Raw genomic sequence first — 15,569 nt, 5'->3', positions numbered from 1 at the left:
TTTTGAACGAGAGCGCTCATTCACTACAAGTGACGAGGTTTAAAACGCCCCGTTTAGACACAACGTCATTACGACATCATTTTCCCTGTTGTAAAGAGCATGGGCCTGCAGAATATTGTATTTACAGCTTGTAACCTATTAACAATTATTGGATGTATTAAGCATTTAATATATTTATTACAATATTACATTGAAACTTTTTGTTCATATTTTTGTATATTATTTAAAATATTTTATGTCAGGTGTAATAATAATAATAATAATAATAATAATAATAATAATAATAATAATAATAATAATTATTATTATTATTATTATTATTATTATTATTATTATTATTATTATTATTATTTTATATTTTGAGTTCCCATTTTTCCTACTCAAGAGCAAGCATCCAAACCAAAACATTTTGATCTTTTACATATTGTATGAATATGAAATTGGGGCTGTAGTGTTGAGGGCAGTGAGGTGTGGTTAAATGAATAATGTTGTCCGTCGGTGGTATTGATTATAGGACTGTGAATGTTTAACAAGAGTAGACTGCTGATGTGTATGCTGTGTGAATGGAAAAACCCACAGATAATGAGGCATAATGCTGTCTCAGACAGGGCCTCCTGCTGCATAAATCCCAAATTATACCCCAAACCAAGTGAACATTCTCCCGGGGGCCACAAGGTCAAGTCCATGACCTCTGACCTCTGAAAGTGTGTGTCTGGAGCGGGGGCGAGGCGGGACACTCAACATGGCGTCTGTGGAGGCTGCAGGGACCTGCTTGTTGTCTGTCTGCGCAGCTTGCTCGCCCTCAGCTTTGGCTTGTCCCTGCTTGGTTTTAGCCAACAGTTCATCTATTATTCACAAGACTTATTAAAAGTTGTTTCAGAGACATCAGGTCCTGCCACATGACCTGAGAAAGAGGGGCCTCCTGAGTGGCCAGGCAGACTGGAAGACCAAAATGGACTCAATGGAAGTGCTAAAACACATGGGCCAAAAACAAACACAAAACACTGTCTGCATTATTAAGAGGCACAGTCACTGCCGAAAAAGACCTTTTCAATATTTCACATCGGAAATACATCTGAAATATTGAGAAAGATTAATTAAAACTAAATATTACACAATTTTCTCCAATATAAATAGGATAAAAAATAAACATAAGGAAAGAGTTGTTATCTGTTCTAAAATGTTTGAACACCACGATTTAAATTTTGTCTTTGAGCATGCTTAAATAATCAAAACAATATTGTCTTTAAATACCCTTTAGTATCATTTTTTATCATTTTAAATTCAGGAGCTAAGAGCAGTAATAAATGTAAATGTATATCCAGGCTTATCCATAAGAGACACCTCAGCCCATGTCTTGACGCTGTTGTTGGCCTGTGCATAACTTTGAATATTCATATATATTTATGTAGAAGCGTGACATAACCTTTTCCCCCTAATGTGATGTGGGCACATGCACTTCCCAGCTGTGTCCAGAGAGGGTTATTGTTGTGTATGTGCGTGTGTGTGTATGTGTGTGCGTGTGGGTTGGGGGTGGGGGGTGGGGGGGTTGTGGAGGGGCTGGCCAAGGCAGAAAGGTCAGAGGATGTAGGAGACAGGCGGCCTGGCCCACTGCTAACGCTTTGAACCTAACAGATGGTGAAGGTTAGGTGATGTCCCCTCGCCTGGCCTTTGCGCAGTAATTGAGGATAATTTGAGCACCAAAAAGAGCAGGCCTGTCCACCGTCAGGCCCAGTGAGGACAGATGAGGTTAATATGAAAATGATTTTGCATTATGGCTGGATTCGGGAGGCCGGTTGCTGTTCTAATCCTGGCCTGAGGCAGCAAGAATGAAGAAGTGTCACCCTGGGTCCAGACGCCACGCCACGCACATGAATACCGCTCCAGTCCACGGCCCTGTGCCCCCATTAAGCAGCACTCTGCCAGCACCCATTACACAGTCCCATGCAGGAGTGGGCCTGGCTTTAGGGCCAGTGTAGTGAGGCTTGGAGGTGCTCTGACATCGCCCTGTATTCCTCAAGAACAAAGAAGGAGCTGAAATTGGATATCAATAGGGATTTCCTCTTCTCTCGTTTGTTGCTGTTAGGCATCGGTGAAACTGACATTGACATATGCAGTATATGCTATTTAGGTTTCAGTGTTCTGTTTTTTTAATTGTTTTTTTTTTCACATTTAATTTTAAAACAGTGTTTTACTGGACTTTCTCCCTGTCTGGGCAGGGAAAGTTGTGACAGAGGTACTAATTATGTCCAGAAAGTTGATTCTTTCCAGTGATGAAGTAATTTACAACTATTGATTTAATAGTCAAAGAAGCCATGTTACTCAAAGAGCCTTGGAGGGAGTTTCTGGGAATATGGAGGTGCCCCGGGGACCCTTCAACAGCAAGATACAATGGAATGATGCCATTTAGGTTATGGGCCACCAAAATACTGAGATGTCAATTTAAATTATCAAAATAAATAAACCCATATGACATGAATATTTATTGTACAGTGATAATGCATTAAATGTAATGTTTTATCAAGTTGATGCACTCTGTATTCTGGAGTCTGCTTGCTGCTGTCTAAAAGTGTGAGGGATGGTGCTGTGGATGTGGGTGGCCTGTGGGCTCCCTCAGGTCTAGTCCACATGAAGGCTCTGCACTGGGCTGTCCTGCTGCTGTGCCCTCAGCTTGTCTGCTCTCTTCCTCTGCTTTAAACCCCTGACCTCCTTCTCAAATGCTGCCCCCTTGAGAACAAAAGGGATCCCTAGTCCTGAGGGCCCTTTGCTTATACTCTGCATTTCTCTTCTTTCTATTGTTTTATGCTCCCATTTTGTATGATGGCATAAAGTTGCTAAATTATGCAATTCAATGTAGACCCCATATTGATAATCATGTATGTAAATATATATTTGTATTTTATTCTTGGTTGAGGTCTGTCTGTTTTTGTTGTTTTTTAATGAAAGTCAAATTTCTTCAAATCAGAGGAATGTAAATGGTGGTTGGGCTGTTATTTATTGTCTCTCTCACCAGGGGTGTATGACTTTGAACTTGAGCTCTATCCTCAGATCTTATCACACACATGTTTTGGATTGTACATGTGCAACCTGGAGACATGGGCAGAGCAGGGCAGCACCAGGCCTTGTGTTATTACCTTCTGATTATTTCACTCTTTTTTTCTACAAATGGAAAAATAACATTCATCATTCCTTTGACCTACGAGATCATGGCAGAAAGTATGTCTTTGAAAAGTAAAACAAAAAATCCACTTTTAAATAAGATCAATTGTAAACAAACCCAGGGCAACCCTTTGAAAGGCACTGCCAAGAGATTTACCTTGCCCTGTGGCAAATAATATTTCTTCAACTAGGTTTAAATTTCAAGTGTCTTGGGTTTATACAAACTGGAACAAAAGAAAATGGTCTCTCAGCAGCAAATATTATCTACTGGCCGGGCAAGATGTCAAGATTGCCTTTTTATTGTTTCAAATGCTAAATGTTTGCTAAATCACACACCAAAACTCATACATTTTCAGTTTATCTATAGCAGACCTCACTGATGTAACAACGTCTGAAAATTGACTCTTTTGGTGGTCACCTAAAGATATTAATTTTAGTGCATGTAACATTCCGTTATTTTGAAAAAATAAAATGTTTTTGGTGACCTCAGATCTGTGAATTAGTTTGTTGTATGTTTGAATCTGAATAGTTATATTCAATCAAGGCTTCGGTTGAGGTCTCTTAGAAGCACTAGAGATGACTTTTTTTTTTTCTTCATTTTTCATAAAATGTGAACAGCATACTCTGGTTGTAAACTTTGTGCAATGCAGAAGCTGATATCTGTTTTTGGTTTCTTCTGTACATTTTTTTCCTGGGCTACCTAACCTTGCTCTGTAAACACAGCTGGACTGGGCTCTGTCCTCTGATGGTCTCCCTATTTTAAACACAAGGGTGTGATTGGTTAGGGGGTTGTGCTCAGAAACAGAAAAAAAAAATGCCAGAGAAGCCATAGCTCTGCTTTCATTATTTTATTTTGATTTTTTTTTCTTTGCCCCCCATCCCATTCTTTAATCCCTCTGATGAAGTCTGGACAGACAGAAGCATGCTCTTGCAGACAGCAATTTCAGTGCACCATATGCGGCTCGCACATGGGATGGCAGGGAGGAGAGGGGTCTGCCGGGAGCTCAGCCCAGAGAGAAGAGGAAGAAAATACACAAGATGAAATGTGGAATGGTCCGCAGTCAGCACACACACCCTGTAAATGTTTAGTCCTGTGCGTGGAACAGCGCAGCTCAATAGCTCCCACCAAAATCAAACATGTCACACAAGTAAGCGGGAATGTGCTGCAATAGGAACAGGTAAACAAATGAGCCAGGTACTCACACAAAAGGACCAGGTACTCTCACAAAATGGTGGCGAGCTGCACGCGCCTCGGCCCCTCCCTGAGCTGTGGATGTGATGCTGACGCCGTGATCATGTGATTAGAGGCGATGGAGAAGAGCTGCGTGTTGGCTCTGCTTTGCCTTCAACTTCTCCATTCACCGGCACACTCCCACATGATAGGCCAGGGCTTTCAGTAGAATGTGGACCAGTACTGGTCAACATATGGTAATACATTTGGAAAATAGTTCATAGCAGCAAAGAACTTTTTAAAACATTAACAACAAATTTTTTGGCAGATGAAAATTCTTCAGCCTGTCTGCACTTTCACCTGTCCCTGAGCTGACCAAGCAGCTGACTTCTTAAATCTCATGTTGCATCCATAACGCCCCTGCCTTGTTTATTCTTACTCCCAGTGAAATACAGTAGGCCTCAGGAGGGAGTCTGCTCTGTTGAAGGGTGCAATGCTTTGGCAAAAGGTTACACTTAAGCGCTGATTGGTCCGTCTGTGTTTAAGGCTGCTTTTGGGACCACTCAATTTGACTTGTGATTTGAAGTAGAATTAGACTGACTGTCCCCATTACAGGCTCACCTGAGAGGGTCTGCCCCGGATAGTCCAGTACTGTCGATTGCACCTCTCTGATTCTTTAACGGAAATGTATTTTTGCCACAGATACATACATTTTACAGTAAACACAACTTTATTAATCAGTACTGTGATGCCCTCTCTTACACAGTAACACCTGAAAGCATCCATGTGGTGTGGGTCATAGGCGGGAGATTGTATTAAATGTATTTTAAAATGGCAATAATAAGGCCCACTGTGTGATTGATGCTGTCAGTGAGAGGCACATACCTACGCTGGCCCTTGCCCAGCAGGTGTAGATCAGCAGCACATTAGACAGACAGGGAAATGTGGCATACATGTGGTGATGAGAGAGTAGACATACATCAGCTGTCCCTGTATACAGCAGACTCCTGGAGAGGGGCTGTGAGCTCAGCCCCATAATGCTCCTGACATTATACACATCAGGTAATCTTCCTTTAGAGCATTTGTTAGTCTGCAGAGCACAGAGTGAGAGGATCACTTCAGATTGCAGTGTAACTGTGTGTAATGGTCCACATGAATAGAAGTTAAACAAATGTCTTGATCCAAAAGAGGTCACTGTGTCTCTCAAACATTCAAACTTCAAAATACTTTATTTTAGTACAGGAACTTACCCTAAAATGTTATATTATTTATTGTATTTTGTTTCATTTTTGACATTTTCACCAAGATGGCATAATGTTTGTTTGTGTGATGTCGATGTGAAACACCTTATTAACACCCTATCTCTGTCATGGATCAGACAGTACTTAAGAGTATATTGCCCTTGACTTTGAATGGTTCCCATGTTTGGACAGCAGATGTTCTGGTGCATTTTGTGGCCAGTTTGTAATGCCCTACCCAGACTTGACATTTGACACTTGGGGTTCATTAGCATGCTTGGGTCATGAGGGTCAAGAACAAAACTCATATGCCTGATGAGACAAAAAAAAAGGGTTATTTTTCTGCATTGTTGTCACTAGAACTGTGACTCTTCAATAGTACTTAAGATATGTACAGTTCTTAACAGTATATGTCCGACAGTTTGTACTGTGCTGTTTATGAATACATACTTGCCAAGGTGCACTGTGAGTACATTCTCCTCTGCTGTTAAATAATGCGGTCATGCATCTGCAGTATCTCTCCAATGGCCCTCTTCCTGCTCAGTATGGATGGGATAGTAGTGACCACCTTCTGGCCCCAGGGCTTTCTGTGGGGAATGAGCTGCCTGCTGACCACTTCAATAACATTCAATCATAGGTATCATTCACAATTCTTGTAACTATGGTCAGATTTTATAATGTGACAGGCTCTGTCAAAATCTCCCTGATTGGAGAAGAAGCTAAACCAAAAATGCTCCTCCATTGGATCATTGTGGCTACTTCTACTCAGAGGTGTGGAAAAAAGAACGATTCTGTTAAATCTGGAAAGTTTTCTTTACCTGGTTTATCAAACTAAACTCAGATAAAACCAGCTGAAGGATGCTGCCTGCAATACTGACTGTTTGATCTCTAAATGATCAATTATTGTTAAAAATCTTTTATTCAGGTCAAGGGCAAAAACACTGGCTATCTTCAACACATGCCTCCCTTGAACTCCAAGGGCAGTGTATGTTTGCATTTGCAGTGACTGAGTTTCTCTGAAGGACATTTGAGTTATTTACCTACAGTATATTGTTAACCTGAGTCATTTTTTTCTTGCCTAAACTGTGACCCTATTATGTGAATAAGACCATGTACATACTTCAAAATTCTAAATACTACACACAGAACCTCTGCAGAAATATATAGTATAATTGCCATCCCTGCTCTCAAAGGCAATACAGGCAACAGATTCTGTAGAAGGTTGGATAGAAATATTTTAATTGTGCTTTGAATGTGATGTTTCACTGCAAAAATAAACTTGACACAATTTAAACACAGTTAATGGAAAGGTAGAAAAAACAACAAAACTCACAGCATATTTTACATAAATTTTCCCAATCTTTACTTAAGTGAAAAAAATTTTTTTTTTATATTCATCTGCTGCTTAAATGAATATACCTGCTTGATTTTGTTGCATTGTTCCCATGTAGTGCAAAGGTTGTCAGAATCACCTTGAGTGACTGACACAGGCTGGTCAGTGTGGAGCACTCACTGACCAATTACTGCACTGACTGGATCGAGCTCTCCAGCCTGCTGCTGTCTGCTGCCATCAGGGCCAGATGGAGGTCATTATCACGGCACTGGGACGCTCTGGGACCTCAGGGACATTGTGGAGGAGTCGCCCAACTGCCCTGTGTCTCCGACGGGTCAGGGCAGCACCGACGCCCCTCCCCTTCCTGACGCCATCTTGTTTTATTCCTCAAATATACCACCAAAGTGAGTTTTGCCCATGCACCACAACCATCTTATTTACTTAGATTCAGGGGATGTTTTTCATCAGTAGATTTATAGCCAGCGAGGTTATCAGCTCCCAGCACCTCCAGCTTTGCCTGTGGCCCCTGCAGTTCAAGTTGATATGCTAGAATCACAACTCAGCGTCTGTGGTGTCATTGCTGCTGGCAGCTTCAAGAGGAAAATATGTCTTAGAGCTCTCATTTAGCTCGTGTACAAAGTACTGTGACAAAATAATAGAGATATTTAAATATCTATTATACAGGTATACCTATAAGTACAAAACCATTCAAGAACAGTTCATCCATGGATTTAGTTCAGATTGTAGATTACATCTGCCTTTTGTTGATCGTCCCAATTCCTCATTAAATATTAAAAAAATCTGCCAAAAATGTTTATGTAAAAACTAAAGAGAATCCTTAAAGCACACTGTATTCTAAACAAACACTAACATTTAAAGCTGAAACAATAATGTAGCACGTTTTTTTCCAAATGTTTATTTAAAATTTAATTAAAAAGCTCAGTTATTATTCATTGGTGTGGTTTTCCAAGTGTCATTTTTCAGAGCTGGGACAAGATTTCTGCAGGCTGGGACTTTTTAATTTTCTCTAGAATACATCTCTCTCTTTAACCTGACAACTGCCAATATCTCACTTGTTTTAGCGAGCAAAGCCACTGCTAACCTAATTGCATGTTTATTTGTTTTTTCAATACAAATATGTAGCCAGGGGACGTACAGGTGAGAAAATTGCCCCTTGGCGTCAGTCCAAGTTCTATTAAAGGTTTGAGTCCATTTGTCTGTGTTAGTTGATAATCTTTTATTAATATTGAGTGCCTTGTGGAGACATGGTCATTAGTGTGAATATGAACACATGACACATAAAAAGGATTTTTAATTAGAAATATACAACATATAATATTAAAAAAATATAATAATTCTGTAGTACCAGGGCATGGAGAGAGCTGGCCTCGATATATTTATTAAGGGTGCAAAATACATTCATTCTTTTAAAAACACAAGTCCATTTCAGTACCTTTTAACAGTTAATACGATTACTCTGATTATTGTAATATTCATGTTTCTGGCCTAATTCCTGACCAACCATGTCATAAAAAAGCCAGATTTTTGTGGTAGTAACATTGACAATAACTAATTTGAAATGCTTATCAATATCATTTCAGTCCTTCAGTAAAATACAAAGTTGATTATGTACATTTAAAACTGCATTAACCTTTGTCTTTTTGGAGTGTCATTAAAATGCTGTGAGTAAATCATGTTTTACTTTTCCACGTGGGCTTTGCTTTACACCCACAAATCTGTCAATAACCTCCAACAACGGGACCGTCCCCTGCTCTTCATTATCCCACTGTACGTGTCCCACATGAGCCCACCTCTGCTCCGGTCGGCACTGACGCTACACCGCTGTCCACTCATATGTGACCAAACGCCCCCCGTCCCCCTAAATTCTTCACTCCACTGACTACACATTTATACTCTTTAACTTATGTTGTTGTGTTTTCAAAATAGAAATCAGGTGGTAAAAAAGTGCTGGGAGCGTTCTGTGCGTTATAGGCCAATGCTAGGAAAGAGAAAAATGACAGTGGGGGTATGAAGTACAGGGTGTAAGGAAACATGACAAAAAGTTAAAGGACGCTGGTGTTCCGGTGGCAATTTCAAAGTGTACTTCGCAGAAACGGGATGGTAGAGCTGTGGCTGTGTACAGTATTCTTTTTAAATAACAGGAAAAAGTCATAGTCATATCAACAATACCTATCTAATTTCTGGTTATCTTTTTTTTTAATTGTATGGCTTTGGAGTTGTGCTATAAAATAAGGTTTACTTGTTCTACTTTTTATATTTTATGTTTCCACTTCCACATTTTTTTGTTCTTCATCTTCTGTATCAAGTCTAAACTAACAAAGTGCTGTTTTATTAAATATTTGAAAGATTATTATAATTTCACTTTTGTATTTTTTCTCTCACCCAAAACAATCTGTCTTTAGCTCTTTGTTTCTGAAGTAATAACCCTATACTTTTGTAAACATTTGACTACTGATATTAGAAAAAAAGTGGTGTTAGTGAGACAATGATGAAATAACGCCATAGTAAGCAGTCACAGCACAGAAGATTTGGCAAAGATGAGCGAGGTGACCTTTTTGTCTGTGGTCCCCGTCTGGACATCAGTAAGCAGCCATGTTTGAGAGGGAAGCCATTTTGTAGGCAGCAGCTTATTATTGCGTTTTATATTCAGCCGTCTTGGGAGGCGCTGGTCACTGCAGGAGCCGGCAGTCATCTCAGGCATCAATTGAAATATTGTGTGTTTTGTGGTGTGTACATGTGTGTTGTGTACAAGCAGGGAGGCTGGCAGGGGGAGGCAGTGTGGGGGGAAGGCCAGGGGCAGTCAGGATTAGACAAGACAAGACCCCAGGGCTGGAAACCCAAGCTCAAGTTCATCTGTGCAGACAATAGACGGGATCTTCACAAACCCAGCGCGCTCAGTGATATGGGCTGTGTGGCTGCAGTCTGCAGTCACCACCACGGATTTTTCACTTTTCTTGGGAAAATGTGGCATTTGTTTTTCACAGTTTGAACATATTACAAGAAACAAGAGAACATAATGGATATTATTTTGTGATCCCTTTAATAGTACATTTAATACAATTTATTTATTTATTATGTCGTAAATAATGTATTTATTTGAGCAGACTCACACTACATGTGTATCTCCAGTGGTTTGGCAACCACAAGATTAAAAGAATACAAGCTTGTACATTTAAAATATCTTTAACTGCTTTAATCTTTCCTTCATATGTTTTCAGCATATGGCATTGTTCTTGTCTGTACTGCATACACACTGTTCAAAAGTGTGTTTTTGTTCTGGTTTCAGCTTATACACATTATATACCGTAAAGACTCTCAGGCATGAAAAAGGAGTATAGAATGACAGTAAGTGCAATGACTGGAGCAGTTGTAACTCAGGTCACTCATACACCAAATATATATATATATATTTTTTTATTAAATCCTATTGTGATTTGTATATAGTGTATATTTTAGTTATTAGTATTTAATTATATCATATTGGTTTAAGATAATAACCATGATAATTTCCCTACACATGCTTTCGATATCGTAAAAGTAGTTTTAGCCTGTGCTGCAGCCACACGCACACATATGTAGACGGGCACATGCCCCTCCTCGTCCCGGCTGCCCCCCCCCCCCCCCCCTCTTTGCACCCCTCAGGAGGACATCTGCTCCCCCAGCGTTAGTGGCATTGTGCTAGGCCTCACTAACAGGGGTTTTAGCCAGTGCTGGTGTGAAATTAAACAGCCACCTCGTCCCTTGATGATAAGTGGCGTCCTGTCTTCATGCTGCGCCTATCCTGTCACACAGCACAAGGTCACGCTTTCAAGGGGCATCATGGGAATTAGAGTTCATTGTAAAAAAAAATATGGACGGAAAAAGTACAGTATAAGCTGTTTGTGTTGACTTGAAACAGTTCTTTAATTGTTAATCATTAATGTTAATCTTAACTTAATTAAGTTAAAATTTTCGCTGTAAAGCCAAACAGAAAAACTCCCCTTCTACTATTTATTTTTGTTTTTACAAAAAAGACTTCTATATGTTCTCTTCCCTTTAATATAACTGTTATTGAATAAAATGACTTTTAATTATAATATATTATAATATGTATAATATACATTGCATTGATATTAAATATATTTATAAATGATATTACTCTTGTAACTATGTGACTGTGACTATATACTTTATACTATAAATAGTAGAAGAATAATTTAATGTACACACAAATAAGTGAGTCATAATTAGTTTCACACGGGAAACACTCAGTGAGATATAATTGGCTTTTATAGTGTAATATTTAAATTTGATGCCAAACTAGTACAGTTTGAAAAAGAAGGTATTTTCAAGGAAAATTGTCTTTCTGAGATGAATGCTTAATATTTTAGCGTTTCTATATATTTTTAATTCCCTTTTAGCATTGGCTGCAATTATAATGTATCCTTCCACACTCACTCCACTGTACAGCCTGATGAGCACTTCACATGTGATTGAAACACTTCATTTTAAGAGGAAAATGAGTTATAATTCAGACTTATTAATAATACATAATAATGCCATTCAGTCAAATTGAAGGTTTGAAAACAGAGGCTGGAGCTGAGGCTCATTTCAAGCTCATTTAAAACATACAGAGAAATATTAAGTGTACAAAGTGAAGGCACATGCCTATGTCAGTGCTGTGAGGAGAGTTGGACCAAACCTGTCATTAATATTCTGTTTTGTTGTGTATTTGTGCTGAGAAGCTACAAGCTGATGATGTGCTACTTTGGGCTTGAGAGGTGCTGGCCTATTATCTCTCATAGGATATCACTGTCCTCTCCATTCACTCACCTTCTTTCAATTTAGCATCAGGCAAAGGAAATGAAAAGACATTTTTTTCTTAGCAGGGCTTTTAAAAATAATATAAGAAGATTTCACCATTATTACAGTATTAAAATGATTGAGATGGACTGTTAATACCAATAGAGTAATTTTCCGTCTGCTCTTGAGTGGTAATGGTGCTGATAGAAAGGCTTGGCTGGGCACTGGCACATCATTTCCTTTTGGCAGGTACAGAAGAGGGCACAGTGGAGGGTGTCCCGGGGTGGAGTTAACAGGCTGCACACTGCAGGCAGCAGGAGACCACTTCAATCTACTATAATGTGTTTGACTCCTAGTTTGTAATGTGCTAACAGCTTTAAGATTGAAGGTATAAGGAGCAGCTATCTGTTCAGGCATACATTTCTGAAGTCTGCTGTGTAGTGTTGGCTGATATCCCAAAGACTCAGGGTCCACTCCTCAGTCAGGACTCATGCTTTGGTGACCGCCACAGTGACTCCCATGGGTGCCCTCTGCAGGAGCCTGACCAGTCCTGTGACATAGGCTCTGCTGTAAATCATTCTCACTTTTCTCTCTCAGAGTTGATCACCAACCTTCAGGAAATATGCCATCGAGGGGTTTTGAAAGTTATTATAGTTTTTTTTATGAGTTAATGTAAAATACTGAACATCATATATTGTATAGTTATTATATATTATATAATATTATGTTTTATATTAAAATGTATGATGTGATATTAATTATAATGATCTGTTACTGATAATATGTATTATATTTGAACACAATACATATTAACAGAATACATTAATAAGTTATAAAGGATACATTGAAAGATTTTTTTTAAACGTACATTCATTACAATAATGATTTGTTTTTCTTACTAACAACCTAAACCACCAGCTTATAAATAAACTAATATTGTATTTAACATGATTTACAAATGATTTTATGAATATATCTTTCCTCATAATAGCAACAGTTAATTACATGTTTTGAGAAATAGTTTCAAAGTGTTTAGAGCTGAGCATTTATCCTCTTCTAACAACATTTAAACACTTTATTTAAATTATTCATTCACCTCCCACAGGAGTCTGCCCACACCTGCCCCCCACAGTCCCCCAAACACACACATCACTCGGGCAGGCTGCCCCCTCCCTCACATGTCCACGTCCATATCAGAAAAATGAAGGCAATAAATAATACATTATTCTAATATACATTCAGGTGGAGCCAGTCTCATGCACATTGTGCAAGAAGAGAAATTTAGAAAGCAAAGGGGGAAGGCTTTAGTGCTGAAGTGAAAGCGGAATGCGGTGACGGCTCGATAATAGGCTAAAACAACGCACACAAGAGCCAAAGAGTGAGCGAGAGACAGGAGCAGAGGAAGAAGAGAGAGGGACAGAGGAGGAGAGAGAGGGAGAGAGTGGCAAGCATATTATAACTCATCCATGTGGATCAGCCGTGTAGATTGGGAGCAATCCCTTGTTGAAATTGTCTTCTAAACACTTACAGAGCAGGAGACAGAGAGGAGCAGCCAGCCCTTGTGAGTGCAGGTAGAGCTCTGACTCTGTGTTTGTGTGTGTGTATGAATGTGTGTGTGTGTGTGTGTGTGTGTGCGCACGTGTCTGAGCTGTGCATGTGAGGAGTGAGAGCAGCCCGAGAATGAAGAGGGGGTATTATGCACCCTGGATGTTGCCTGGTGCTTTAAACAGCTGCTACAAGCCCAGGTAGTGTGCGCCGGCTTCTGAATAAGCAGCGCATTGACCGTCCCCTTCAGGACAGGAGGCTAGGCTGCAGTGTGAAATCAGACTAATACAGTGCGTAGGGCTGAGAGAGGCAGCGCTCCTGCATGACTTACTTATAGGGGAGAGTAGAGGACATCCAGCAGCACCACAAAACAGGGACTGCTCCTCAGAGAACAGAGAGGAAAAGGCAGCAAGGTCAGTAAACCTTTTTTAATGTGTGCTGTGTGGATTGTGCTGTGCACGCTGCAGTTTGACTGGACTTACAGTGGAGCTGGGACAGTGCTGCTGTTGTTTTTGCCTCACAAACTATTGATTGTTTCAAGTTGTGGGAAGTGTGCTTTTTCTGACGCTGCCGGTGGAGAGCAGATGGACTGCACGTGGGGGGGCTGAGCGGCCCAACTTTGACTGTCTCTCTGAGAGTTTGTGAGGCTGTGGGAAGTAGTTTACATAACTCTGTAGGAAAAGGTTTTTGTATAGAGTCTTTGATTTAAGCATTTTTTGACAACATTAATTGTATTGTGAGCTAGTGTCATGGATATAAATGACCACACATTCTACTTTTGTCAGAAGCTGTTATATGTGACCTGAGTTAAAAGTGTCAAAAATATTCAAAACCAAAATATAAAGTTTGTTTTCATACACTGTTGGCATGAGTCACTGAGTCATGTGGTTGCACACTGGCCAATCAGAGAGTGTATAGTGCTCCAACACAAGATGGAGTTCAACTTCTTTTCAGAGTAAAATCTACAAACTCTATAACAACACTGTAAGAATTGTAAAATGATAAATGCAGGTTTTTAGTATTTTGTTTAGTTTACTCTGAATAAATTACAAAATCAAGCTGTATGGATGGATGTCTGTGTGTACTAGCATTCAGATTTGTTTAGCTACACACAAGCTGTGAAAGTGGAAAAGCCAGGACTACCAAATTGTCAGCAATACTAAAGACATCAACACAAAAATTTGAGCCATCCATCACAGCTGTCGGTGTGTTTCTGTGGCGACAGTGATTTATTCTGGGGCTGAAATCCATTTGGACTCCCTCTCCCTCCTTAACTCACATATACAGCCTGTAACGCAGTCCCTCACCACTGCTCCACTCTTAATAAGTGTTGATTTTTGAGCTGTAATTATGTGCAGTGGACAAGTGCTGATGGGAGAATGATCTGTCCTCTCACAGAGCTGACATGGCCCTGGGCAGGTGTTTCAAATATCAATAGGTTTGACTCTGGTGAGCTTAGCCATTTCCTTTACAAATTTTCAAGTGGGCTTGTACTTGGATAGTAATTTTATTTTATTTATTATTTTATATATTTATCTTTATACACATAAAGAACACATTCAGTTATTTAGGAAACCTTAGCCCTGTGCTGGACAAAGGCTGAACAAAAGTTGTGGAAATGTTTTATTTTTTCATAATATTTCTTGTAGTCTGATCTCACACAAATATCTAGTGATATTTGTGTGTATGCACTTCTGTCATGTTTTTGCATTGTTTCCTATGTGAAATTATATTTTTTACATAAACTAATGTCGCCTTTTACATTACTGTACATTAGGAACACACTGATACAGTCACATGACCACTTCCTGTTTGCTCCTATTGGCTGATTCATTTTTGTGCTCTCCTGTAAATCACCTATATATATATTAATATGTGTGTGTATTGTTAGTATTATGTTAGATATTGTGATGGCTTGTGTGTGGCTTGGCTTTTTGTTTTCCCTAGGCCTGATTTGCTCTAATGCTGGCCATAGAGGTCACTAAGGCTCCACTAGAACCACTGTGTGTCTGATACTTCCTAGAATGTGACAGATACGCACACAGACATAGAATACAAATACCTCTGCGATGCACTCACTGTTATGGGGGACCTATAAAGCTGAAGTTGAAATTACGATTCACAATATTTTGGCACAGTGCTACTGCTGCTGCCTGTGTCCTCTCTGTGACTGAAGTTAGCAGTGCTAGTACAGTCTGATTGAAGTCTAGCTAAGGTCTGGTTTGAGCCATGATAACATGCCGAACTTAGCCCCTCTCTGAAAATCCTGGATTAATACCTGCTTTAAAAGCTTAACATGTTGAGGCGTTCAAACATGCAC

Source organism: Periophthalmus magnuspinnatus, chromosome 3 (genome assembly GCF_009829125.3).
Source record: "Periophthalmus magnuspinnatus isolate fPerMag1 chromosome 3, fPerMag1.2.pri, whole genome shotgun sequence".
In the NCBI taxonomy this organism is placed as follows: domain Eukaryota; kingdom Metazoa; phylum Chordata; class Actinopteri; order Gobiiformes; family Gobiidae; genus Periophthalmus; species Periophthalmus magnuspinnatus.
This window is presented reverse-complemented; position numbering follows the sequence as displayed.